We start from the raw sequence: 27,522 nt of genomic DNA, 5'->3' as shown, positions 1-27,522 counted from the left end.
GGGTAACAGTGGTATATGCAAGGTAACACCTGAGATGAGCTAAGTACTGTGCATCTGCACTGAGACACTGTAGCATGCATCAGACCGCACAGGGTCGGAGGTTGCACTTCCTGCAGACTCCGGGTCCTAGTGCCTGAATTGTATAACAGAGAGGAGACAATGCCGGAGTCCACTACTCTTCATCAGGTTGATGGCTTAAATATTTGTTTAGCAGTTACTTTTAATGCATCTAACTGGTGAAAGCTACCAACTGAGCTACTTAAAGAACAGTGGGCATATTTTGAACCATTTCTCAATTATCTGATTTATTTTTCTAGTGCATGTTTCATTAATTGATTTAACAGCTATCAATCACCCACTGGGTTTTTGGACATTGTCAGAGCTGCCATGGAATTTCCACCTTAGGGCAAACCTCTTATAGTTTGGCCTCCTTAATAGAGAATAGGTGGCACTGGTCAATGTTATATATATATTTGGCAGGAAATTTCCATCCTCTCTAACAAAATCTCAGCGGAGAAGTTCATAATTTCATAGTAGTAAATGCTGGAATTGGATGCTGACTCTCAACTCTGACGACAAACCTGGGTGGTCAACATGTATTCCAGTTTATGAAACAGTCTGTCACAGTCCACTTACATGGATGGAAAACTGCAGGTATCTGGCACAAAGAATCATTTACAGGCATTGGAAACTATCAAGGAGGCAACCCAATGTAACCATTTTAACAAGTTTTATTCCGTTTCCCTTTCGTATTGTGATGATTATGAAATATGTAGTTAATGGTAATGCAAATACATTTTCTCTAGAGTCTACTGAAATTGTCATAATTTATTTTTATTTATTTTATTTCTTTTTAATTTTAAGGTCAATAACTTACAGATGCTGAATGCATTCATACAATGCAGTATTATTTCACTATATGGGTGGTTAAGCACACAGTGCAGATTTATTTGTCTTACATCTTTTTGCACATGTATTTGTAGCTATGAATCTGAGCCATTAATTTGCTTTATATACCAAGTAGCAGCAATCATAAGAAAGGAAAATGATGTAGCTCCTCCGTGTGAAAACACGTCTGCAAACAGTGGCTGTAAATTACTGTGAATTACAGAGCCTAGTGAATAATCTAGCACGTGCATAAATGTTTTCTGGGACTTCTTACATAAACTTGGTTTTCAAGAGGCAAGATATACTGTACTGTATAATTTTTCCTCCATCTTTGTGCTAAGATAGCTGATAGTGAGTGTATGAAAAAGAACATATTAATACAGTACATGCTGTCTAGTAATAGTACAGAAACTGCTAAATATATTACACTCTGTTATATCTTCCCTTTTAAGAGATGATCCTGGGTAACTTTACAGTGTTCATTTATAGTGGAATCCTAGAGACGCTGTACCAGGAATGGTTTCCTGCCTTTAATAAATTGATTTGTATGTGAGGAGAGAGTTACAGAGCTGCAAAAATGTTGAGGGTGTGTTATATACAATTAGATTACATTTATGAGTATGTTACTGTTATATGTATACTAATGGAGTGGATGGATAAAGAAAGACTGACACCATGTGTGTACATTTGGGAGATTCTGTTTCAAGGTACAGTATTCAAACAGACAACCGGTTGCTGATCATAGGAGGTAAATCAGGGGTGAGAGTGTAGGGGGCAATATACAGGATGACTGGGTGAGGGAGAATACTGTAAGTACAGTTGGTGTAGTCTGTTGACATTTGGAGTGTGGACTGCACTATCTCCATGTTCCTCCCATAAGTGAAGCATTTTATTGTAGCAAGATGGCCACCGTTTGGTCTTGTATGCATGCGTGGTGCTGTGTTGTCACTGTGTTAGAGCACCACAGTGGAACACAGACATGTTTTACTTACAGTAGCTACAGAGACTCTGTGCATATATTCTGCATATCCTGCATACAGTATTACTGTACTGCTACCCAGAGCCGAATTAAGACGCAATGGGGCCTTAGGCAATAAACTAGTATGAGGCCCCCCTTCCATCCAGCCCATCCATGCAAATTGTAATAATATAAAATTAATTAACATTAAATCGTTTAGTTTCTAACCAGGCAGAAATGCAAATTATTGCTAATGAGCAGTTCACTGTCACGTTTGACTTTGGGAAATCCCCTACTGAGGAGATAAAAGCTGAGGTCCCGACTTGAGGGAGGAATCGGAGGCAAGGGGCCTGTATGTAAGATCTCCTCATCCACGAATATCAGATGTTGGCAAGACCTGGCCAAAGGAACGGAGTCTAACCTGCTGGGGGGTGTTCACCAGTGACCCTTCCAAGCGGGATATGGGTTTAAGCTGCCCCCAGCAAGCAGGTCGCAGTCCCTTGGTCAGGTATCCGATATCCACGGGAATAGAGAAATTACACCAATGGCCCAAGAGAAATACTTCAGAAAGAATTATAGCTGCACCAGGAGTTGGTATTTGTAGTAGTACACAGGTATAGGGTTTTAGACGCACTGCTGCACCAAGAGGTGACACTTGTAACTGCACTCAGGTACTGTATACTTGACGCACTGCTGCGCCAAGAGGTGGCACTTGTAACTGTACACAGGCAAGGTGTTTTGACGAACTGCTGCACAAGAAGGATGATACTTGTATGTCACACAGAGAATGTTTTCTGATGCACTGTTGCACAAAGAGATTGCACTTGAATAGCACACAGGCAAGGTGTTCGGATGCACTGTTGCACAAGGAGATGGCACTTGTATAGCAAACAGGCAAGGTGTTCGGACGCACTGTTGCACAAGGAGATGACACTTGTATAGCACACAGGCAAAGTGTTCGGATGCACTGTTGCACAAGGAGATGGCACTTGTATAGCACACAGGCAAGGTGTTCAGACGCACTGTTGCACAAGGAGATGGCATTGGGTAAACCATTGGCTGCATCCATGATTGCAACCGCAGTAACCAAGGCACGGCACGGCTCATGGATGTCCACATGGCTTAAGGCATAATGCTCATCACGTCACTCGCCGCTGCACCTGACGTCTGACCACCCGATGGATCAGGGGAAGCCGGCACAGGGTTGAGTAACAGCAGATCCTACACCGCAACCTGACATTAACCCTTAAGAAGATGCATGGAAATTACACTGTTGGAAATAGCAATGCATACTAGTTGTACCTTGACTTCTCTGATCATGAATTGTCTCTTAATGATCAATTGCTGCTCAGAAATTATTGTGCCATACATAGTGTGACTTTCAATTTTCCAATCCCCCTCATGTCTATATTATGATTTGTGCACCTTCCAAACCCCCCACTCATATGCTATGGGTAGTGCTTCTCCCTGACCCTAATTACTTTGCTCTTCTTGCTCTTTGCAGCTCTGGACTCTTCACTGAGAGCAGCATCGCAATGTTATGGCGTCATGATTGCCTCCCTGCCAGGAATGGGTGCCGCAGAGAGCCAGGATCATCTTCATTAAGTCAGGCCCCACTCAGGACAGGTGTAATCGTGGGAATAGTGGGCCCTCCAGTGCCATAAGCCATTCAGGGGCTCTCTGCTCTACATCCAAATACAAAGCATGTATCAAGGCAGAGAGGTGGAGAACACATGTCCAGTGGGACAGCTCATTGGTGGTTGGTCCTGAGGGTGGGGCCAGATGCTGGGTTATACTTATACAGCAGTGATAATTACCAATTTGTAGTGGACATCTTGCACTCTCTATGCCCGCAAACCCTGCCCACCACTGTGGCTCATTAGCAGCAACCTTAAAATAGCACTGTAAAAAATCTGCATCTTAAAACTTGATAGAGACTTTACAAATGAGCCCCTAGATCCCTCTGAGCCCCAGGCGGCTGCCTATACACCTAATCCATAATACTGCTCTGGGTCCACCATTATTCAGCCCTATCGGTGGACCCCTGTGACCCGACGGGCCCGGTAAATCCACTACTGCCGCTACCATTAAACATGATTGCAAACATGGTGCTCTGTTTGTTTTGCTCAAGCTCCGCTCCATCCAGATCTACTAAGTATGTAACTGTGAGTTCGGCTGTACAAACACCTTTGCTACACTTCAATGAACCAAACATTTGCTTAAGTACTAAGGCTGTCTGTTACTGTATATCTGGATTCCGCTCATTTATACTATTATAATCTGCATTCCACCATAAACAGTACACACATATCAGCAGAGTCAAGGTGTGGAAGTGATAGGTTGACTGTTGATTGAGTTTCAGGGTTCGGGGCTGGTACTATGTGGATGACTTTAAGTTCTATAAGTCTCTGTGATACAGGTGGCCTTTGCTTATCTATTAATATATTTTAGCTTATAATTTCAGTATCTCAAGATAGAGGATAGGATACACTTAGTGCACTCTAAAGGATACAGACTCTGCATTTTGTAAAGTAAGCTGAGGATGAATGTCTGTTAGCACTGCAGATACACTATATAGGAACAACAGAAGTATAATCAGCAGGAATGGATTAAGGGGGGCGGGGCAACAGGGGCGGTCGTCCCTGGACCCCACACACAGTGGGGCCCCCACACAGGGTCCATGTGACCCTGCCGAGAACAGGAGTCCAGCGGCACCTGTTCCAGGATAGAGGCTCTGGAGCCGTGGCTGTTTGACAGACTGCATGCAGCAGCACAGTCAGTGCTGCTGCATCAGCTGTCTATGTCCGGAGAGGGGGTCAGCTTTTTGCAGTAGCACATAAATCCCCCCCCCACTAATGCCTCCCCTCCAGTGGCCACATTGGGGGAGGAGCCAATATGGCAAGCCACGCCCCCATTATCCCCGCATATTGTGTCATTACATTGCGGGGGCGGGGCCTAATGAATTGAGGAGCCTGGTGCACGGGTCCTTTTGCAACCTGTAGTCCTGTAACAGGCCAGCAGCTGCTGCTGCTGCATCAAGTGTAAGTATGTATGTGTAGTGTACTGTTTTAGTGTGTATGTGTGTATATGTATGTATGTGATATTGTGCATTTGAGTTAGTGTGCATACTGTGTATATATGTGTTAGTGTGTATATATGTGTTAGTGTGTGTGCATACTGTGTATGTGTATATGTGTTTGCCGCTATCTCCATGTAGCCTGGCACTACTTTTAGCACTACTTCTATTTTCTATATTTTAGCTTTAATATGTGATCTTAATTGAATACTTAATAAAGGTTATGTTTTAAATACTATTGAAGGAAGCAACCAATTTCCAAATAGGTCCTGGAGTACACCTTTTGAAGTCTCACACTATATATTCTTTTTTTCTGATTTAATTTACAATTAGTGAGCTAGGTAGCACCAGTCCCGTTACAGTGATCTTAAATAAATCATGGAACATATACCAATTTCTAAACACAATATAAACTAAAGCATCCAGGGAGAAAAGGGAACATTAATAAATTAGAAAATTCAACAAATCTGTGCAGGATTCCCATAAAACTCTTATTAAAAATGGCTAAAGTAAGTGGCAGAGCAGCAGCACAAATACATGGAAGTTTAAAAGAATATAGCATATCTATTAAACATACTAGCACTGCAATGGCTGTTTAATATAAAACTATATGATCCTATAAATGTTTTCATTAATCAAGAACAAATAACCTAAAAGTAAAAGCCTAGTAGAAAATATATTACCAACACATTTCTCCAAACAGCAAATCACAGGCATCATGCAAATACAGATACATGGATATGGAGTAACAGTCTAGTAGTCTTTACAGCAATACAGCAAGGTGGGAAAAGCCCATAATGAAATGTGGTGCTCTAAGGAATTGTTCTTGGGCCCCCCCATCCACCATTTGTTGTATAATAAAAAGGACATGCACAGTTTAACAAAGCACTTCAGCAACAGGGACTGACACCTTTTTGACTGAAGTGCTTGGTTTGTTTAGGCTCCCACAAAAGAAAACATTTTGGTGGTTTGGTTAAACCAAACTACCAATGGTCACTCAGTGATCCTCTATACAGCAAGATGGTGGTTGTCATACTTGATTCCTCTTGCTAATTATTGTTTCAGAGTTAATTGCTGTTTGAAATTAGTAATCTTCTTAGTACCCTTCTGTGATGAAGATTCACCATCAGCAGCAGCTCTAGTGGCTAATATTTTGGCTTGTTGTAAGATCTGAACTCAGTGGGAAGACTGGATACGGGACTTGTTTTCAGCAAAATTGAACCGATCATCTCTAATGTTTACAAAAGTAAGTGTAGTACTAAATACATAGGGCAATCATCTGCGCATCCCCCTCCTATCACAGAAGTTACGCTCTCTGCTTAAATCCAGAAACAAAACTACAGATTGATAAATAAATTCTTAAGGCTGTAAAGGGAGTTGTATTGCATTTTCAATACCTTTTGCAGAAAGAGGGTAGAAAAGAAAGTATGATACAGTATACAGTATATATCTGTTAATGAGTTAACTTCTTGTTTTTGTTATTGTGCCTCTATTACTTGTCACTTAGAGAATTAGTCATTTATTGACATGAGTTTGCATGTTGGTAATTAACTACTTAATAACATTATAAAAATATAATTGTGGTTATTACTGACAGATTCCATTTAATACTTCAGTGATATATTTAATACTTCAGTGAAGATATTATTTTAAAATGAAGTATGTGTTTTTTATTGCATTTTCAAATATTGTACATTTTGTTGTTAACCCATTACAGCATCACATTAATACTACAGTATCTTTAAGCCACGCTAAGCCTTTTTATTTAATGAATGTGTAGAGGTAGCTTGTCCCCATTTCCCTGTGTTTTTATCTGTATATGGGTAAGTCATGTTAGGTTTTCCAGGATTAGGCACTGCATGAGGAACAGCATCACCACCAGTAAGTGACATTTGAATCCTAAATATAATATAACCTTGACACTGGGTACACTAGAGTGTATAGCATTATGTATCATAAGAAAATTGTGAGGCAAACATAACATAAACTAGTAATACAACATGTTATAGTATTATCATAGTAATACAACATATTATCTAGGCTTGTATACATGTGTGCCAAAATGGTCACAATATATAATACTAGTCATGTTTAAAATTTTCAGCAAAGTTCCAAAATGATTAACAACAAAATCTAGATCTAAAATATTTGTGGAATCTCTTTTTTTAATATACAGGTGGGTGGTTTTTAAGTTCATATTTCTTTTTCATGTCATCTTGCCCAGTAAAAATTTGGTAGTGCTAATTTTTCACACAATCACTAGACATTTTCTTAAAAAACAAAAATATGAGATAATGCTGATAATTTTTTTTTTTTTAGAATTCAATTCAAGTGGATAAAGAGTCAATTTAATAGCACTCAGAAATACAAAATGGCATAAAAAACACCTAAGTGCAGCATTACAGTCACCAAATTCTAAAGCTGGGTACACACTAGATGACTTGCAAACAATGTGATGGTTGTCTAGATTTTCTTTGAACTCCCGGACAAACGATCTAGTGCAACTCCATACACATTGTGCAATCTTCCGAACTATATATCTTGCATTGTTTGGTGGTTAGATCATTAACTATATAATGTTAACATATCGCCTGGTTCTCCGGTAGTGCGTACACACTGCACAATTTGCGAGAATTCATTAACAAGATTGTCAGAATGAGCTGCATGTAGGGATGACCTGAAGATGCTAGGTATGACGGCGTGGGAGCATGCATAGTGTGTACACACTTGACAATTTGAATGATTTAAAAAGCCACACCCACTTGGATCACATGATATGCTTTGAAATTGTTCTAAGATGTAATAAGTGTGAATGAAGACAAATTATATCAAGATATGTGAAGCTGTTTCAAAAATTGCTAAAGAGAAACCAAATTATTAATATAGGAAAATAAATGGGTTTGAACCTCCTGGATGTGGGCTGTCATGGGTACTGATCTCTGGATTTAGCAGCCTATGGCAGTGCAGTAGTGAGTTTTTGTCTGTCCTATTCTGGGATTAGCTACTCTCAAATGTTGGCAGTGGGAGTTTTGAGGGATTTTAAAATTTTTAGACTGACCTGACAAATTTCATTAACTAATTTGGCTATAACAATTGAATTATAAGATACTATTACGTACCTCAGCAGGTTTTATTTTACCTCTTGCCAACGTCACTTGTTTTTCCTTAATACCCCCTACTCTCCAATATTTTTCCTTACGTGTCTTTCTGTTTGTCTGGGCAACTTTGCTTGAACTAGAAATCCAATAGCAAAATTCTTCTTCTTGGCAGATTCTTCTGTACACAATTTATATTTGTTAACTTTTCCATATTTTACTAATGTTCTTGCCTTTCCTCCTCTTGTAGGATTAGTTTTGATTTCATTAAAATTTGGATTGTGGGCCACTCCTATGTATTTTGGACTTCTGAGTTTATGGCTTTGGATGGAGCTCCAGATTTTCTTGGAACTGATAGAGTGCATTGGTTTGTTTTAGAGGTATGCAGTGACATTTGTTTAGAGCTCATTTGTTGGAGTTTGCCTGGTGTTTTGGTGTGTCACAGGTCTTGGTTATCCACTTGGGTCACAATGACTTGGGGTAGAAGATGGCCATGGATTTGCAGTGCTCTATCATTGATGCCCTTACAGGAGTGGTATCGGCCTGGCCTGCATGTAAAATCATTTGGTTCTTCATTATGCCTCTCCGATTTTGGCATGGTATTAGGGATTTTCCTGCCATAGATGAAGCATGGAAGAAAGTTAATTCGGCATAGGCAAAATATGTTTCAGCCCATGGTGGTGGGTGGTGTAGTTCCTCATAGATTAAATTTCATTTTTATGTTTTGTATCAGACTGATGGAGTTCCAAAGGAGGGTATGTTATTGTCTTTTGAGGATCTATTTTGGGTTGTTGCTTTGTTTGTTGAGTCTTGCTGTGGTGGGAAAGGCAGGTCACCAGTCCAGGTGCAATTATTTAATTTAGGTATGCTTCCTTTGGTGACTGGTAGTTGACTGTACCACCCTAACGGGGGGCTTTGCCATCACCCAAATGGGTGGGTAGTCAAGTTAGAAGTCAAGTGGATATCTTTGGTGTTTAGAAGGGTTTTATAGTTGTGTTTGTGCACCTTGGATGTTTTTTGTTGTTATTGTGCATTGTAGATTGGGCTGATTTTGTCCGTTCTTTCTTTGCCAGCATACTTTCCCTTAAATAAATATATATTTAATCTAATAAATAGCTTTTTTTCTGCCAAATATATGTCTAAGTGTCTTTATTTATTGTTATATTATAGTTGTTAAGGACTCATGACACACTTCATCCAATAGAAGGTTAACACTTCAATGATTTTAAAAAGGTGCTTCTTCTGATTGGATGATTTTAAACCACTCAAAACCTGTGTAATTTATATATCACCTGCATTATACTGTATAAGGCTGCTCAAAGTTTTCACTAATTTAAAGGAGTTGCAGGAGTTAATGATAGCAGAGTGCAGTAAGGGCAGAGGACAAATGAAAAGATTGGTTTGAGTTGACTGTTGATAACTAATTGATTTGCCTTGTGCCTATGTTTCATGTGTATTTGTCTGTTTATGCTGTTTATTTTTCATGTGCTTTCTGTGTTGACTGTGTTATTTGTTTCTATTTATCAAGGAATATAGTCAAAATTCAGACAGTGAAAACCTAGGCAATCAAAAAGTGGAAGTTAAAATGTTGACATGGACATAAGGTCAACAGCTGCATAATGTCGACTGTCAAGATGTCGACATTGTTGAAATGTCGTCAGTCAATATGTCTACAAGGTCAAAATGTGGACAGCCAAAATATAGACACAGTTAAAATATAGACAAATAAGAAGATTGACCACAAAAATGTAAACACAGTAAAAATTTTGACAGTTGTAATATCGACAGTCAAATTAGCTAAAATTAGAACTAGTGGTGACCATTAACCACTTGCCTGGCATGGTCACATCAGATGCGACCACACAAGGCTAGGCTTTCCCTGACATGGTCACATCTTATGCAACCAGTCAGAAACGCCCTATGGGCGCTGTTGGAAGAGAATCTCCTTGCAGCTGCCAGTCTCAGAGGGACCTCCGAGCCCCTCTGCACCATTGGACACTCCCCCCACTGTCCACTGATCACTGCCGGGAACAGTGATCAGTCAGATCGGCGCACCTGGTGGCTGCAGAGAGAAGAGCAGCCACCGGGGACTGTCAGTGCTGCTCCCTCCATTCGCTGTGTACACCCAGCTGTTCCAGTGCACACAGAGAAGCAGCCACTGGGACATATATAGTCAGGATGGCCATTGACCATCGATAGTTAGCAACAGTGGCGGATTGGGATGGAAAACCAGCCCGGGAAATTTATGGAAGCAGCCCTAATAGGGGTGGGGTCTGTCTAGGGGGGCGGGATCCCTTCTCACAGGGCCTGATTCTGAGATGGACACAATTGCAACTGTCCTTGTGTCTTTTTCTGCAGTTGCGTCTGTGACTTTAGACTAATTACACTACCGTGGCTAACCTCCGAAAATATTTGTTTTTTGGAGTTTAGTACTGTACATAGGGATCAGATCATATTCCCAATTGATAATGATGGGGACTGCGATCTGCTGCGCTACTTAGCACTTCTGCTGGAGATTTCTGTGAAATATCCTGCATTGTGCTTTTAGTACATAGGAGCAATACATAAAATTATACAGAAACTGATGTTTCTGTATAATTATATGTATCAAACAGTTTGATACATAGGGCCTTAAGTCTTTAGATGCCACCATCAGTCGCACCATTGGAACTTTCACCAGCCCTATGCTAGATGCAGATCATCCATCTTCTGTAGGTATGGCCTCCAATGTGAGCAATTCAGCATCTCTATAGCCAACCACCTAGGAACACCCAACACATTTCTAATACACTTCTTGGTGCATGATTCTATATCTGTACTGCAACTCAGACACATGCGCAGATGTAAAACAATGCACAGAAAAATAAAATAAAACACTTTGGCCCCCACAGGAAACAAAATACACACATTGACACCTGAAAGAATAACAAAACAAAACACATTTGCCTCCACAGGAAAAAATAAAGCACAATGGCCCTCACAAGGAAAACATGAAAAACATTAGCCTCTACAAGAAAAACATAAAATACACACCGGCCCCCACAAAACTAAACAAACACATTGGCCCCCATAGGAAAAAAAATACAAACACATTGGCTCCCACAAGAAAAAAAAATACACATTGGCCCGCACAAACAAAAATAAAATACATTGGTCCCCACTGGAAAAGCAAACACACTGGCCCCTACAGAAATTAATAAAACACACTGGCCCCTACAGAAATTAATAAAACACAATGGCCCCTACAGGGGAAAAAAACACACTGACCCCAGACAGGTTTAAAAAAAATAAATAAATTGTCCCCCACAGGAAAAAAATACATTGGCCCCTCCAGGAAAAAAATCAAAACACACATCAGGTGCAAGCTTGGAGTAGTAGTAGTGTGGGGCAGACAGGGAGTAGTAGTAGCAGTAGTAGTTCAGAACAGGGGACAGAGTGGAAGTAATAAAGGAAAGCAGGGGCAGGATGGGAGTAGTAGTGTGGTGTAAGGGGCAGGATGGGAGTAGTTGTGTGGTGTAAGGGGCAGGTTGGGAGTAGTAGTGCGGTGTAGGGGGCAGGATGGGAGTAGTGGTGTGGTGGGAATAAGCGGGCAGGATAGGAGTGGATCACCTCAGCTCACCGCATCTCATGGGTCACAGCCGCTGTCCATCTTTCTGCACTCCACCGACAGCAGCCTCACAGCCAGAGTAAGCCCCTGCCATCTGTGTCCCACTACTCCTTCCCAGCTGCACAGCTTCACACAGCCTGCCTCACTGGCTCATCTCCTGCAGCAGCCAGGCCTGGTTCCAACCATCCCACAGAGAAAAGGGAGCTGACGGCGGGCGGCGCAGGGTGAGGGAGGGACGGAACACCGCACATTCATCTTGGAGCCCGGACCTTCCGGTTTGTGTTCCATAGCGGAACACAAATCCTGAAGCGCGGCACCAATCAGGCAGTGTCAGCCCTGCCAGGCCGGCACTGTCGGCCAGACCACCAAAGGGGTTTATGTGGCTGGCCCAGCGGGAACTCTCCTGCTGTCCCGGCAGCCCAATCCGCCCCTGGATAGCAATCATCAATTGTTAATAGCCGATGGGTGAGTGAGAACCGATGTTTGTTTGTTTTTTATGGGATGGAGCTTAGCCCGGTGACTGCTAAGCCCTGTCAGTTTTTGATAGGCCTGCAGCTTGAAATGCACTCCAATAGTGGCTGCCATCAAGGATATTAAACCATCATTGGTTCACCATAGATGGTTTTTGTGCAATTGATGGTAATCGCCAATGGACCCTTCGATGGTAACCACTAATCGACACACCAGCGGTGGCCATCCCTAATATACAGCAGAGCATTGACTGCCCACGATAGTATCATTTATCGATATGTATCAATTTTTACATATCAAAAAAAACTTAAAAAAAAAAAAAAGTTCAAGCACAGAATACCATTGATGGAATAAAACCATTGATGGTCTGTGCTTGATAGCAAGCACTGATGCCGCCCCATCAGTGACAGCGCCCTATGGCCCTCATTCAGAGCCGTTCGCTATTTGCGGTCGTTCGTTTAAAAACAAGGGGTGGCTATTCAAATGATCCGTACGCACATTGCAGTCTGTTCACACCTCTAAGTCTGAACGAACGAGCAAAACATACGCTCGTTTATTTGTTAAAAACGCCCCCTGGCCGCTCGCACCATACGTCATGTCCGCTATTTATTAGATTAATCGAGTACATCGACCAGCGTATGAACTGCTCGCTATTCTTGTGGTTGGTGTTTGCTACCACAAATTTGCGAGCAGTTCTGGCTCTAAAATAACCCAGTGACGTGGTCATTGACGCTGCTGTTTTAAATATACACACCCATAAAACGCCCGTTTTGACCTTTAAGCACGCCTGCGTTCGGATCTCCACTCCCCATTTTCAAGCACCTTCCCCTGTTACCACCCACATACGCCTCATTCTGTCACTCAAAATAGCAGGCACTCGCTATATAGCGTACAAACGATTTTCGGCCGCACTGACTGGTTCGCGCATGCGTACTAAAAACCGTACGCATGCGCAGATGTGCAAACATCGCTCGGAACGAGCGTACTGCCGCTAACGAGCGGCTCTGAATGAGGGCCTATGTTAACAAAACATTGCTGGCTGCACTTTCTAATGATGGTTCAACCATCGGCCATCGATGTGCAGTCTCCATACAGGGCCACCTCCTCTCTCTTCGGCGACCAGCAGCGCACTGAGCGCAGCACCGCAGCGGTAGACTCTGGGCACTAGTCTGTGTCCAGAGTCTACAGCGCATGTGCAGGTCACCGGGAAAATGGTGTGGCAGACAATTTCCCATTGTATTCCATACTACACATGCGCAAAACGGTGGGAAAATGGGTGCGCGGCCATTTTCCAGGCGTTTTTTTACAACGATGACACCGGCACCGACATGGGACTCCAGAGTGGTAAGTGTAATATTGGTCCAGGGACCCGTGTGTACTGCACACCCTGCACCCATTATGAATACACCCCTGCCTTGCTCATCTAGCCTCAATATGCCACATGATACAAGTTTTTAATCAACAGACTCTCCTGGTGCATCCTAATCGCATTGCATTGCAACTTAGACGCACTTTCAGCACAATACATCAGTGTACTGGGCCCCAAGATATCTGCTTTCTCTAATATCTGCTAGTGTCCCCCATTTCTTACCACAAAAGCAGCCCCATGGGACCTGCTAAACAGTCAGATTTACCAAACTCTGCATTCCGGAGCTTGACCCTGACATCTTAAGAAGGAGTTAGAACATAGTAGCTATGTGCTACTGTATTGGATGTAAAACCGAGCGCTGGCATATTTCTTTTCAGTTTTGTTTAAACATTTTACCTTGTGCTATCATGGAAGTTTTCAATTAAGGCCTAGTTGAGTGTGGCTCACAGCCAGCCCCTGTATAGATGTGTCCCACTGTATCTAGGAGGTGAGTACATTTAACTGCAATGTAATGGTGTGCTGGGCATATATGCTAGTGTAGGGACCTGCAGAAAAAGAAGGGGTCCTTTGACACTGGGCTGCAGGCTTAAATGCTTTGATCAAATCATAACAAAATCCCCTTGGTTTTATTTGCTGCACACACATAGATTTGCAGTATATTATTGTTAGCGCTGATAGCAAAAGTTTTTCTGTTTTGTATAGATTCATGGTATTAATATTGCCATGCTGCTGGTAACATGTATGATATGGGTAAAACCGAGTGCGGGCATATTTCTTTTCTGTTTTGTTTCAAAATGTTGCCTTGTGCTATCATGGCAGCTTTCAATTAAGGCTATAAAAGGCCTAGTTGGGTGTGGCTAACAGCCAGCCCCTGTATAGATGTGCCCCTCTGTATCTAGGAGGTGAGTATGTTTAACTGCAATGTAATGGCATGCTGGGGATATATGCTAGTGTAGGCACCTGCAGAAAAAAGGGGTCCCTTGTCACTGGGCTGCAGGCTTAAATGCTTTGATGAAATCATGACAAAATCCCCATGGTTTTATTTGCTGCACACACAGGGGGTCATTCAGATCCAATCGCGAGCGGCAGTACACTCGCAAGTGGGTCGATGGTATTACTAGTGGTATCTAGTGGTATCACTAGTGATGTCAGTTGGAGTGATTTTGGCTCTGATAGAGCCAAAATCACTCCTGGCCTTGCGGTTGAGAATCCCGACCAAAGGGTTTCACTCGCAAGTCCGATGGTCGCGATGGTCAAGACCATCGCGACCATCTTGTTGCACGCTCGTATATGCTGTGAGTGGTGACCCACAGCTATACGAGCGTCCAGGAGGACGCTCCATATTAATGGAGGAGGGCCCTGATTCAGAGCGAGTGCTCTGGTCAGAGCGTCCGGCTCTAAATCAGGGCCACATATCACAATGGCCAAAAGGTTTGAGAATGACACAGGTATTGGTTTTCACAAAGTTTGCTGCTTCAGTGTTTTTAGACCTAGTTGTCAGATGTTACTATGGTATACTGAAGTAAAATTACAAGCATTTCATAAGTGTCAAAGGCTTTTATTGACAATTACATTAAGTTTATACAAAGAGTCAATATTTTCAGTGTTGACCATTTGCAGTGTTGACCTCTGCAATTCACCCTGGCATGCTGTCAATCAACTTCTGGGCCACATACTGACTGATGGCAGCCCAAATTTGCCTTAACAATTCTTGGAGTTTGTCAGAATTTGTGGGTTTTTGTTTGTCCACCTGCCTCTTGAGGATTGACCACAAGTTCTTAATGGGATTAAGGTCTGGAGAGTTTCCTGGCCATGGACCCAAAATGTCGATGTTTTGTTCCTCGAGACACTTAGTTCTTATGGCAAGGTGCTCCATCATGCTGGAAAAGGCATTGTTCATCACCAAACTGTTCTTGGATGGTTGGGAGAAGTTGCTCTTGGAGGATGGTTTGGTACCATTCTTTATTCATGGCTGTGTTCTTAGGCAAAATTGTGAGTGATCCCACTCCTTTGGCTGAGAGGCAACCCCACACATGAATGATCTCAGGATGCTTTACTGTTGGCAAGACACAGGATGAAGACTTTTGGAGGACGGCCTGGTGTCAAGAAAGGCAGCAAATCATAATTTACAGCATATAAAAACATTTCATATATGTAAAGTGCAGAATAGTATAAAAATTGTACAGAGATTACAATATATTTTACGCTAAAGCATCAACACTTACATGTTAGGGCAGATAACTGTCGAATTTAACAAATCGCTGCTTGATAAATTTCTTCCCAGATCTTTTAGTCCTAACACTTCTGCTGTTCATGGTGTTAGTAAACAAATGCATCTACTGTATTTCAGAATGTGCAGATGTAATCACCAAGGGATTGGGTGGGAGATACTAGCGTGCATTTTAAAACAGTTTCCAGGCGCACTTGAACATTTCAAATTGGGATGCAGGAGGATGCCATTCCCTGTCAGGAAGAGTCTCCAGAATGAAACAGTTTCCTAAACATTTCAGGAGAGCAAACAATTTTGATCTAAAATCACATTGGGAGCAATACAGTCTCTGCGGACCTTAATGCACTACAATCTCCATGTTGACTGAATATGACTATGATGTAGCATTTTACACTACCTCTCCAAAATATAGGACAAGTAGTAAAAGGAGAGTTTTACAACCTGGGACTGTCCTTTGTTACTAAGGATTAACTATATATCTGGATAGGTATTTTTATAGAAGTGAATACATTTCTTTTGAAAGCAACTCCCTATAATTTGCATTTGTATTTTTGAAACAGAATGTACTTCATCACTATAGTTTGAGAAAATGGAAAATGCAGTGTTTACTCTGGAAGCTGACCAGATGCTTCTGACCACAAGACATCTAAAAAAAATTTGGGAATGACTTCAGCTCAGACACAGCTTGCTCCTTTTGTCGGCCTAGCAGCAGTGCATTGTTGAGAGCAGTCCCAGAATTCATTAAACAAAGGATTTATATACAGTACTTTTACCTAGTGGTTTCTTTTATAGATAATAAGAGATGGAAACAAGGTATATAATATCATTGGGATTTCTGCTTTTTTTTTTTTGCTGGCTTCGTACTTTTATTAAACAAAATAATATTAAAAATAAGTTATTTTAATGCCTAGAAGAGGTTCTGCTAAACTGAAAGGTTGTATTTCTACTGTACAAAACACATTTAGTGGATAGTGTAATAACACATTAAAGATTCTCTGGGTTCTAATATGAAGATCATTGAAGATTTCTTTCACTCCAGTAACTTAGCAACCTAAATATTATCAGAAATTAAAAGATCATAACATTTCTATTTTTACTTACTACTGTAGTTGGACTACATTGCACTTTGTTTGTTATGATGAATAGCAACATTATTATAACTTTATTCATAATCTACCTACAAATTTGCCAATAATGAAGAAAAGAACATTTAATCAATTCAATAAGCGAGATAAAAATCAGACCTATTTATAACTCTCCTTGTTTTTCACTTCCTTGAAGTCCACACTATTCTTCAATTCTCCATCCACCTTTGTGTTGCTGTCAAATGTCACTACCCAGGTACCGTTTTCTATTTCCTTGACAACTTTCCTGCCTGGCTTTCTTACTTCCTATACTTTGACATGCCTACCACTAATTTTAGGCAATTAAAACGTTCCCATTTACAGTCTAGAGTCTTTGCTGCAAGACTAATTTCACGTCATTCCATCTTTGGTCTCTTCCAGTGGACGTCTCTCATCCTTTGACCTTGACATCTCTCACTTATATTTCATTTCTAGATTGTACAACTTGGCATTCCAGCCGTATGAGCAAAAATCTCCTTTCTTTCATGGTAACTTTACCTTATGCTACCTGCCCCATGTACCCAAATACACATAGTGATACCTAAATATTCAAATGAACAATATAAACAATATATACTGATAACTACTGAATAAAGTGATTGTTTATAGTCTTCCAGTGTCTAAAATAGATGAATTTGTGTCTACAAATGATATCTACAAAAGTATAAGAAATATACTTGTAACTACAGGTTGTACTAATAAGAAACATGCTACAGTAGTTGGGTAAAGCATAAATACTCCATATACTGTAGAATTATGTGCAGAAAGTTGAACAGATAAATCACAGATGAAGTTCAACAATAATTAATGTAAGGTATTTGCAGTAGGCCATGGAAGCAAATTTATATTTACATTGGAATCAATGCTGAAAATTACATATGGATGCTAGTAGACAATACTAAAGTAGGGACATTTCCAGGGACAAATCTTCAAAACCAAGTACTGGCTCTTGAACTTAGGGAAAGTTGTCAACAATTTTATAATGGAAAATGTACAGTAAATATTGAACATCCTACATATATTGTAATCAATTTCAGGTGTAAAACACAGGTATCAGCAATACAAGATAATCTGTTAATTCTTACTACAAAAAATAAATAATATCACTTTCTATTTTGTACTGCTATTAATGAAAAGCAAGATATTTTTCTTGTTGTTTGCCATATATGCTTCTACAGTATTTAAATTCTCTACAAATTATATTCATTATAAATGGCTGCATCCAATTATATTCATTGGAAATGTGAAATTAATTTAGAGGATTTTCATCCACAGCTAAAAAGTGCAGAATTCTATTTAAACAGAAAAAAAAAACACTAACAAGACAAATTGTGCTTTAAGCTGCATTTCCATGTGAGGCTAACATCTACTCTGCAGAACAGCAGGGCCACAGTGTATGCTACAGGCAGCCATTTATTCCAAAACTCTGCAGTCCATCTCACTGCCCCATTCAAAAACTTGGGCTGTGTGATGGTGTAGACTAGAGTGAGGATGTGATCTGGGTAACCAATCAAAAGTAGACATTGAGGCTTCTGAATGGTCCTCCAGCACAGCCATTTTAAAGTGGTTAACTAAAATGATTGGTTGGTAATGTAGCTTTGAATTTGGTATATTTTTTTATATATTTCTCTACTAAGTGATTTAATCCACCTCTTTAGAAGAATACTGTAAACATACTTAATATGTCCACTACATTTCTATATGCACTTAGGGAATTGTGATCAATATTTATATGTACATCCTTTTTTACATGCAGCAATTACAGGCTGATTAAACCTAATGAATTACACTGCAGAGTGTTCCCCTGTGGGTGTAATACACTGCAGAGTGTTCCCCTGTGGGTGTAATACACTGCAGAGTGTTCCCCTGTAGGTGTAATACACTGCAGAGTGTTCCCCTGTGGGTGTAATACACTGCAGAGTGTTCCCCTGTAGGTGTAATACACTGCAGAGTGTTCCCCTGTGGGTGTAATACACTGCAGAGTGTTCCCCTGTGGGTGTAATACACTGCAGAGTGTTCCCCTGTGGGTGTAATACACTGCAGTTGGGCTTTCATATATAGAAACCAGTAGAGGAGTTGTGAAGTAGCTGCTTGACAATTATATTGGAGGATAACCACCCCCTCTTTGATAGGACGAAAGCTCAGTCGGGACCCCACCCATCAAGTCAGGGGAAGTTTGGCAATAGGGTAGTGATGTGATTTGGGGATGATTGAAACAAGTGAGTGAACAGATACTTATTTCTGTTTTTGTTTGACTTGTGGGTGCACTGATCCCTTGACAAAGGTGCAGCAAGGCCTGAAATGGCTGCTGTCAGTATGCTAACCCTTTCGGGATGCTGGCGCCAGCATCCCATACCCAACCCATCAGAATTATAGATTATGAGTACAATACATGATGGCAATTCATAATGTAAGTACAGAACAAAAAACAAAGCTTTACAGTAACATTGCACGGTAGGAGAGAGACAGGGGTATAGCAGAAAATATAATGACAATTACAAGCAGTCAGAAAAGGAATGAATGGATGCAATTTCAACCAAACTGCATGGCAGACAAAGGAATTTGTCCTAGGACATGGATGACGGGCATGAGAGACATGAACATAACACTGACGAGGAATACGATGAAAGGATGCAGCTTGAGCTTGAGATTGCCAGCTATCTCTTTACTCTCTTCAATAATCCTTATAGGATACTTCTTTTCTATAAACCGTGATCTATAAATATTGGCTATGTTCTATTTAGCATCTTCAACACAGTTACTTCTGACGCTAATGAATTTTGGAATAGAGGATAGTGGAAACCCACTTCTTCAAGTGACAGCTCGCAAAATGCACATAGCTATTGCTGTCTACTGTTTTTCTAAACGTAACATATTTGTGTTTATTTTCAGTCCCTTTGTCCAATCGGTTGCGTCTAATACAAGATCGAGAAATTCTATTTGATCAGACAAAAATTGTAGGTAACACATCAATTCCAGTTGTTACAGTTCAAATATCGAATTAAATCTGAAAAAAAAATGTCAACCTCCATAATAATCAATATATTGTCGATATATTGTTTGAAAAGTTTTATATATTTAAGAAAGGGATTTTTATTTTTGACGAAGGTTGCTTCTCATTTGCCTACATAAAAATTAGCAAAACTGGTTCCATAAGGTTTGTCCATGGCAGTTCCACATATATATATACACATATACACATACACACTCAGTATAGATGAAACATTTTTAATGCCTCATGCACTTTTCCATGGAGGTTCATTAAATAACCAATGGAGAAGTCCACAATGTACATTTCCTACACTGCAGCAAACCTCCTGCACTGCCAATGTTAACTGTATTTGTCTGACATTGGTGACATTTATGGGTTCCATTACTCATGCCATAACAGTTGCTACAATGCGGCTCTGCCATGCCAGCCTCATAATATACCTTACCATAGTTTAACTTTGCCTACTAGTGAAACAGATTCTACATCTGTTCTATTATATTGATATAATACTATAACATAATGTTGTATAATATTAATTAATTTTTATTTCCATTGTCACATAGACTTCCACAATCACTGACTGATTTGCTGGGCCCCTGTCAATCTGCAGTCCACTCAACTCATCCTGCTGTCACCAATAGTATGGCTACAATCCTTGCATATCATAACTGATTGTACAATTGCATATTGGAAATTCGGGGTTGCTCATGCTTTGAGTTGAGACAAAAGCATTGTCCTGAACCCCCAAATCCACCAAACCTTCCATTGAGGGGAGACAAATTAACTAACTAATTTTGTTCTCCCCCTCTCCCATTCTCATTAGTAATATCCAACCCAGGCTACAGACCTCTAGGTGGAGTGATATACAGTATACCATGGATTCAATGACTTTGCTCCCTAATACATACAAGCTGACATTTCATCTACTTATTTTTCAAATCCTAAATTGCTGTTGCTAATAGTAGCAAACAGTGAAATTGCAGCAACATGACCTTGCCTCTGTCAATGACTGAAGAGGTGTACATATTAAATGAACTCTCCTGTTCCCTACTAACAACTGCCACAAGGGTTGCTTTTACTGTATTTCATATTAAAATAAATTAAATGTAATGTTGCTATATTACATCTATACACAGTCACCACCTGCAATGCTTCCTCTCACCTGCAGACACAGGATCTACCAGGCCAGCAACTTCTGTAGACATCCTTAAATGGAAAATGGCAACAAGCAACAACATGCCAGTAGCAATACTGTATCTCCTCAATCACTTTTCTTTTAGTGAAATGTCACAACCATCCTTTCTGCTGGTGTACCAGAATCCACATACAGAGAACCAATTTGTTAGTGCCCAGAGCACTTCCACCTTCAAAAAGTAAAACGGACTATGCCTGTCTATTGCCCAGGACACCATCATATAGAAAACTAGTAGAACGATACTCAGTTTAGTTTTTTTCTCACTCCCAAGTATTTCCTGCCCTTTAACAGGATTGAGGTCTCAACTCCCAAGGATTCTGGACCAGAAACAATTAAATGTCTAATACATTGTCCTCAGCTCCTACTCCTAACAGGTGCTGAGATTACCACATGTTCAATTCACTCAATAAAGTCTGGGCAGAAGGGGCCACTTCTGCTAATTTAGGGCCTGAGTCAGACCCGCTCGTAAGCGGATCAGTGGTCCCCCACTACGCATGCGCATGCTGGACCCAGCTCCGGCGTGCGCATGATCGAGACTCAGCCAGCGACGGGCGTTCCATCGCTACGGGTCTCACACCAGAGTGGGGCAGCTGTCGATTGTGATTAACAGCTTGCCCCGTTTTGGAGGCGGGCAGGGGGGGTGGCTGGCCAAACGGAGGCGTTCCCGAAGGAATGCTTGCCATTTGGGGGCAGCCCCACTGACATCACGAGTGATGTCAGTGGTGAGCTTCTGGCTCTATTAGAGCTGAAAGCTCACTGGGGCTTGCGGGAACGAGACCCTACCACAAGGGTCTCGTTGCAAGCCCCGATAGTCGTGATGGTCGTGACCATCACGACCATAACCTAGCCCCTCGCTAAAGCTGTGGGTGGTCACCAACAGCTTAGCGAGTGGCCAGGAGGCCGGCTCTGAATCAGGCCCTTAGCCCTCACATGGGAGTTGAACTCCCCACCTCCAAGGAACAGCCACGATAGGGAAAGAAAACACCCTGGACCTTTTCCTCGGGTCATCAATCTCAAAGCCTCCTCCTAATCCTGCCTATGGTATGCTTCAATACTAAAGTCATACAAAGTTTTGCTTTGTTTTTTATTTTATTCAAACAAAGTAAGGCTTAGAGCCAATCAAAAGTCTAATATATGCACGAGTTTCCCACATGGCAATAAACAACCTCTAAGAACAAGCAAAGAACAGCTGGAATATAACAAACCATGGCTTAAGCATCATAGGTAAGCTTGGGTTTCATGTAGGTTGCAGGAGAATGCACACTGATAATGATTAGTTACAGGGAAAAAAAATCTTTCATTATTGGCATAATACTTTCCAACCTAGAGGGAACTCTGAGCAGGAAGGCTAAATTAGCTGTACTCTTCATTTTTACAGGATGCCTATGGGCTATCAAGGACACATAGCCATCTAAGAACTTTCAGAACAAATATATGGACTTTTATTTTTAACAATCTATATATCCACAAATGAGGCCGTACTACAGTATGTCAAAATATTCAGCAGTCAGCATGTGGTTTCAATTGAAACCACAATGAAGATTTGTTCAGGAAAACTTTGGCTGCTAATAAGCCCGCTAGCTGTGTTTTAAGTGTGGTATTTTCTGTTTGAGTCCTTTTTAGGAATGTATTTGATATGCAATGGCCGGTGTAATCTTAACTAAAATCTGATCTAAACATTCTCATGTCAAAAAATGCTGTTTGCTACAAAACTGTTTAATCTAAGATGAGTATTAAGTTCCTAAGACATACTGCAGTGTACAATTATTTTCATTTACACACAATTTATAAAAAAAAAAAATTAAGAGAAACTTTGTAATATGTGTGGCCCCACCCAAGCTTTCATTATAATTGGTGCACTTGGTAACTTACTGTGGACCTGATTCAGCAAGGATCGGAACTGCGATTACGCACGCAATCGGCCAATTGTAGCGTACTGCGCATGCGTATGCATCATAGTGCGCGAACACTCCACTGTGATCGGGAGTGCGATCCCAGTGGCTACGCGGACCCATCGCAAAGTGATTGACAGGAAGTACCATTTGGGGGGGGTCGGCGAAACGTAGACGTGCCAGTGCATTTGAACGCCGTTGCAGGAGCGTGCGAGAAATATCCAATGTGATGCCATACACAGCCTGAGCTCTCACTGCATACCGGAGGTTAGCAATTTCTCAGTAACATCAGACCTTGTGCAAGTGTGCGTGAGGCTGTAATTGTACTCATATTACCGATGGTTTTACAGTCTTGCTAATTAATATGCATATGTGTAAGGTAAGGTGGGCGTCCTTATGTTAGGCTGCGTATGGCATGGGAGTAGCGAGGGTGGTTCCAGTGGAGCATGAGCTCCGGGCGCCAAAATGGACAGAGGGCGCCATCCAGAGTTCGGGAATTCATGGGGCGCTGCATAGTATGATGGCCGTCTGTTAGTTTTATCTCAGTTAGTTTGCTCTATATCCTAAATAAGTTACGGATTTATAAAAAATATTAGGAGACCTGGAATAATAATAATGGTGGTAGACAGAACATGGTTAGTATTACTCACATTAATATAGGTGTAATGTATATATGTGAAGTGGGAGCATAGCTGAGAATTGGAGCTTCCTATAGGTGTCCCCACTCCAGTGACAGCTGCTTGGGGCAGTAATTGCAGTAATAAGCTGTGCACCCTGTGGAATCTCACTCTAGCACATGTATTCTATCAATTTAAGTAAAATGATCAGAATATATAATACAATCTCCTCTATTGACTGATAACAATGAATAACAATGATTCAAAGGAGATAAAAGTTAGATCCTAGGTGCTATACCCCTTAATGTCAGCTAGTGTATCACCAAAGCATTCTATTCCCCCAATGAGACCTCAATGCCCAGCGTGATACTGCCCTTTCTTTTCTGTTTTTCTCTTCACTTCAGTATTCCCCCGCAGTCAGTACAGGGAGGAGGGGGCGCTATGACATGCACTTTCTCCGGGCGCCATGGTTCCATGCTACTCCTCTGGCGTATGGCATAGCGATCGCAGAGAATTAGCATATGATCGCAGTGATTATGATGCGTAATCGCTATTGCAATCGCAGTTGTGATCCGTACTGAATCAGGCACTTTATACCAAAAGTTCAGTCTACACAGACACAACTGTAAAAGGAACAGCCTGGAACAGCTAATAGGTGCAATAACGCTAATGCATTAAATATTCCAACTACACAATATCCACTATCATCTAATAATGAGATAATGTATCTTTGGTAATATCAGTTGCAATTATTTACACGGTCCTCAATGAAATAAAAAAGTGAAATAGCATTTTTAATCAAATATATTGAGTTGACGAGTTGGAGCACAGTTGTGCACTCATTGAACACAGGGCCTGATTCAGATGTGGCTGGTATCGCACAGATTCGGCTCTGCAATACTGTCCAGAAAATATTTAAATTAACAGGAGGCGTCTATATGAAGCAGACACCTAAAGACAGCAATGATAATTCGAGAGAGTGTCCGTAGATGCTGTATCGCATCACCATCGTGACCATCCGCAGCACCGGCCAGTCTGAGTAAGCTTCAGCTCCCAAGCCTTAGCTTTATAGGCCAGGAAATCTGCATACACAACATAGACCCTTGTCTCAGCACTCCTAGAAAATGGCGGCGACACACCCCATTTCCAGGAACACAGCCAAGGCATGCCCCCGCTCCATAGCTCCATATGGCAGTGATATTTTCTATTATACCACCGGTATTTACTATTACTTGCCTGCCATTGGAGATTGGTGTCTATGTTTAATTTAAATAATCATAGGACAGATGTATATCCATATAATTATATAGCAAGTAGTCACCATTCTGTACCCTTTTCAAAACTATACTACCTGTGATTTCAAAAACGTTCCTTCTAACAGTGTTTCAAGCTTGGTGCTCTATGGACCCAATGTACGTAGAGGTTAAAAATCTCTATGAAATATGACCACTTACTGCAGTTTGTTTATGTAAAACTGATTGGAATGAGTCATTTGTTCAATGGAACCTGTGGTTAACAATAGTTTCCTACTGAGAGCAGCTTTGTTCAGTGTAGTAATAATGTTGTTAACCATCAATCATTAGAAAGGTATCTCTTGCTAAAGAGCTGAAATAATTTATACAGGCTTGAATCAAAATTAAACAAAATACTTATTCGATACTAAGTAGATAAATGTAAATAGAATTTAAAAGTTTACAAGATTATTAGAAGTATATAGTGTAGATTGTCTAGTTTAACAGCATTATGTATTAGTACTCCTAGTATTAATATTATGCAAATATTATATTATAGACGAGTGAAGACACACAACCTATGCCAGGTCACCACAGTCTTCACCCTCCTTGTCCTGTACAGCCCCCACCTCGCACCCTCACTGCTCCACCCAAGGCTGCCATCAGGTGGGGACTGCTGAAGTCCCAGGCCCTGACAGAGAGGTGGGGGCCGCCCCTGGCTCCTGCTGCAGATGCCTGGAGGGGTGCACTGTGGCGGAACTCCCCAAGGCCAGGAAAGCATTGGCCTCCAGGCACCAACTGTCAGGAGGGCACAGAGAGATCGATCTATAACCACTGCCTGCTCCCTGCTGATCACCGCAGTGACAAAGGCAGCAGCTATAGATGGATCAATCCTATCCATTACTGTGGAGCTGTCTGGGCAGCAGCTTGCTGGCAGCTGCTTGGTACAATAAAGTTTTTTTTTTAATTGAGACAAGACGCACCACTAACAGAGGAGCCAGCTACTGCACAAAGAGGAGCAGCCAGAACACACAGGAGAAGGTAAGTGTCTGTGGGCTGCAGAGGGCTGGATGCGAGAGCTGGCTGGAGAGATAGAAGGGGCATTGGCTGGGGAGACAGAAGGGGTGCTGGCTGGAAAGACAGAAGGGGTGCTGGCAGGAGAGACAGAAGTGGTGCTTGCTGGGGAGACAGAAGGGTTGCTATCTAGAGAAACAGATGGGGCCTGGCCATAGAGACAGAAGGTGGCTGGAGAGACACTGTGGGGCTTCAGTTGCAGAGACAAGGGAGGGCTGCCTATTTTGTCAGTCCTGGGCCCCACAATTTCTGATGGCAGCCAACTCTATCCTGCCCCGCCTCTTCTGCACACTGCCCTGCTCTATCTTGCACTGTACAACCCCATCCCCCTCTCTGCCCACACCTTCGCCCCATCCCAGCACACTGCTACATTCCCCTATCTACCCCCCCTCCATGGCCCAGTCCGGCCACCTCCCTCCCATGTTGCATACACACCTATGGATCTTCCTCTCCTGCTAGGGTCTGACCCACCTCCTTAGCAGTGGGAGATGTATCAAACCTTGGAGAGAAGGAAAGTGGAGTAATTTCCCAAAGATACCAATCAGCTTCTAACTGTCATTTATCTTTCACAGTCTATGAAATTACAAAAGCTTATTGATTGCATAGGGCAACTGCTCTCCACTTTATCTCTCTCCAAGGCTTGATATATCTCCCCCCACAAACCAAAGAAAATGCAATGACTTCCTACATTATAGAAACCATTAAATCGATCATCACATTGAGATTTCCCGAAATCACATTGGTTTTGGAGAGGGAATAGACTTTAGCTATTTTTTTCTGCCATGTTGTCAAAGGAAAACATTAGATGTTGTTTTTTAATACTGTCTGGAGGAGACCATGTTCATGGAAAACTGTAGAAATGGGAGTCACCAGACTTCTCCATTATACAATACTTTTTTTTTCAAGCTTTTGGAGGAATATAAAAAAAATAGACAAAAGCATTGAGGACCTCATTCAGAGACGGTCGCTCGGGAGCAATCGGTGGCACCCAAAGTGACCGAGAATATGCAAAACGAGCGCTCAGTTGAAAAAGCACATCGTAAGTGCGGAAACGCCCAAAACAATGAAAGCACACCTCCTATCTCTATGGCCTAATTCAGAGTCGGTCGCAGGCGGCAACCTACGTCAGCACAATTAACACCTGTTACATTGTTAATTGCCTACAAACATCGGTTGAGGCAGTAACCATAGCCAGCACTCGCAATGCTTAAGGTAGACCCTGGGCTACCCTTAGCTCTGAGAGCAGTAGCGTCGTTATTGCAACGAGATGACGTGTGTGATGACTCGCTCAGTAATATATGCACGCCCTTAAAACGCCCTTTTTAAGGTCAACCACGCCTGCGTGCACACCACCACACCCCCGTTCACAAGCACCTTCCCCTGTAACCACCCACAAACGGCACGAAAGGTCAATCACAGCTATGACCTCGTAGTGACTAGCGAGCAAGAGGATTGCGGTCGGGAAGACAGGCTTGCGCACGCGCACTGCCAGGTACACGCATGCGCAGTTGAAAAAAAACATTGCTTGCTACGTCCAATCGCTCCGTGCGACCACCTCTGAATGAGGTCCTGAGTTCTAGTGGAAAAGTAATATTATATCATGTATTCTAGTAGCTGCATGCTTGTGTGTTATTGATGAGCAATTACTTTTATTTTAATGAATGCTTTCATTAAACCATATTAGTGCATAACCTACAAGCTA

Source organism: Taudactylus pleione, unplaced genomic scaffold (genome assembly GCF_031769625.1).
Source record: "Taudactylus pleione unplaced genomic scaffold, aTauple2 ptg000183l, whole genome shotgun sequence".
Taxonomy (NCBI): Eukaryota; Metazoa; Chordata; class Amphibia; order Anura; family Myobatrachidae; genus Taudactylus; species Taudactylus pleione.
Note: the sequence above shows the minus strand (reverse complement) of the source record.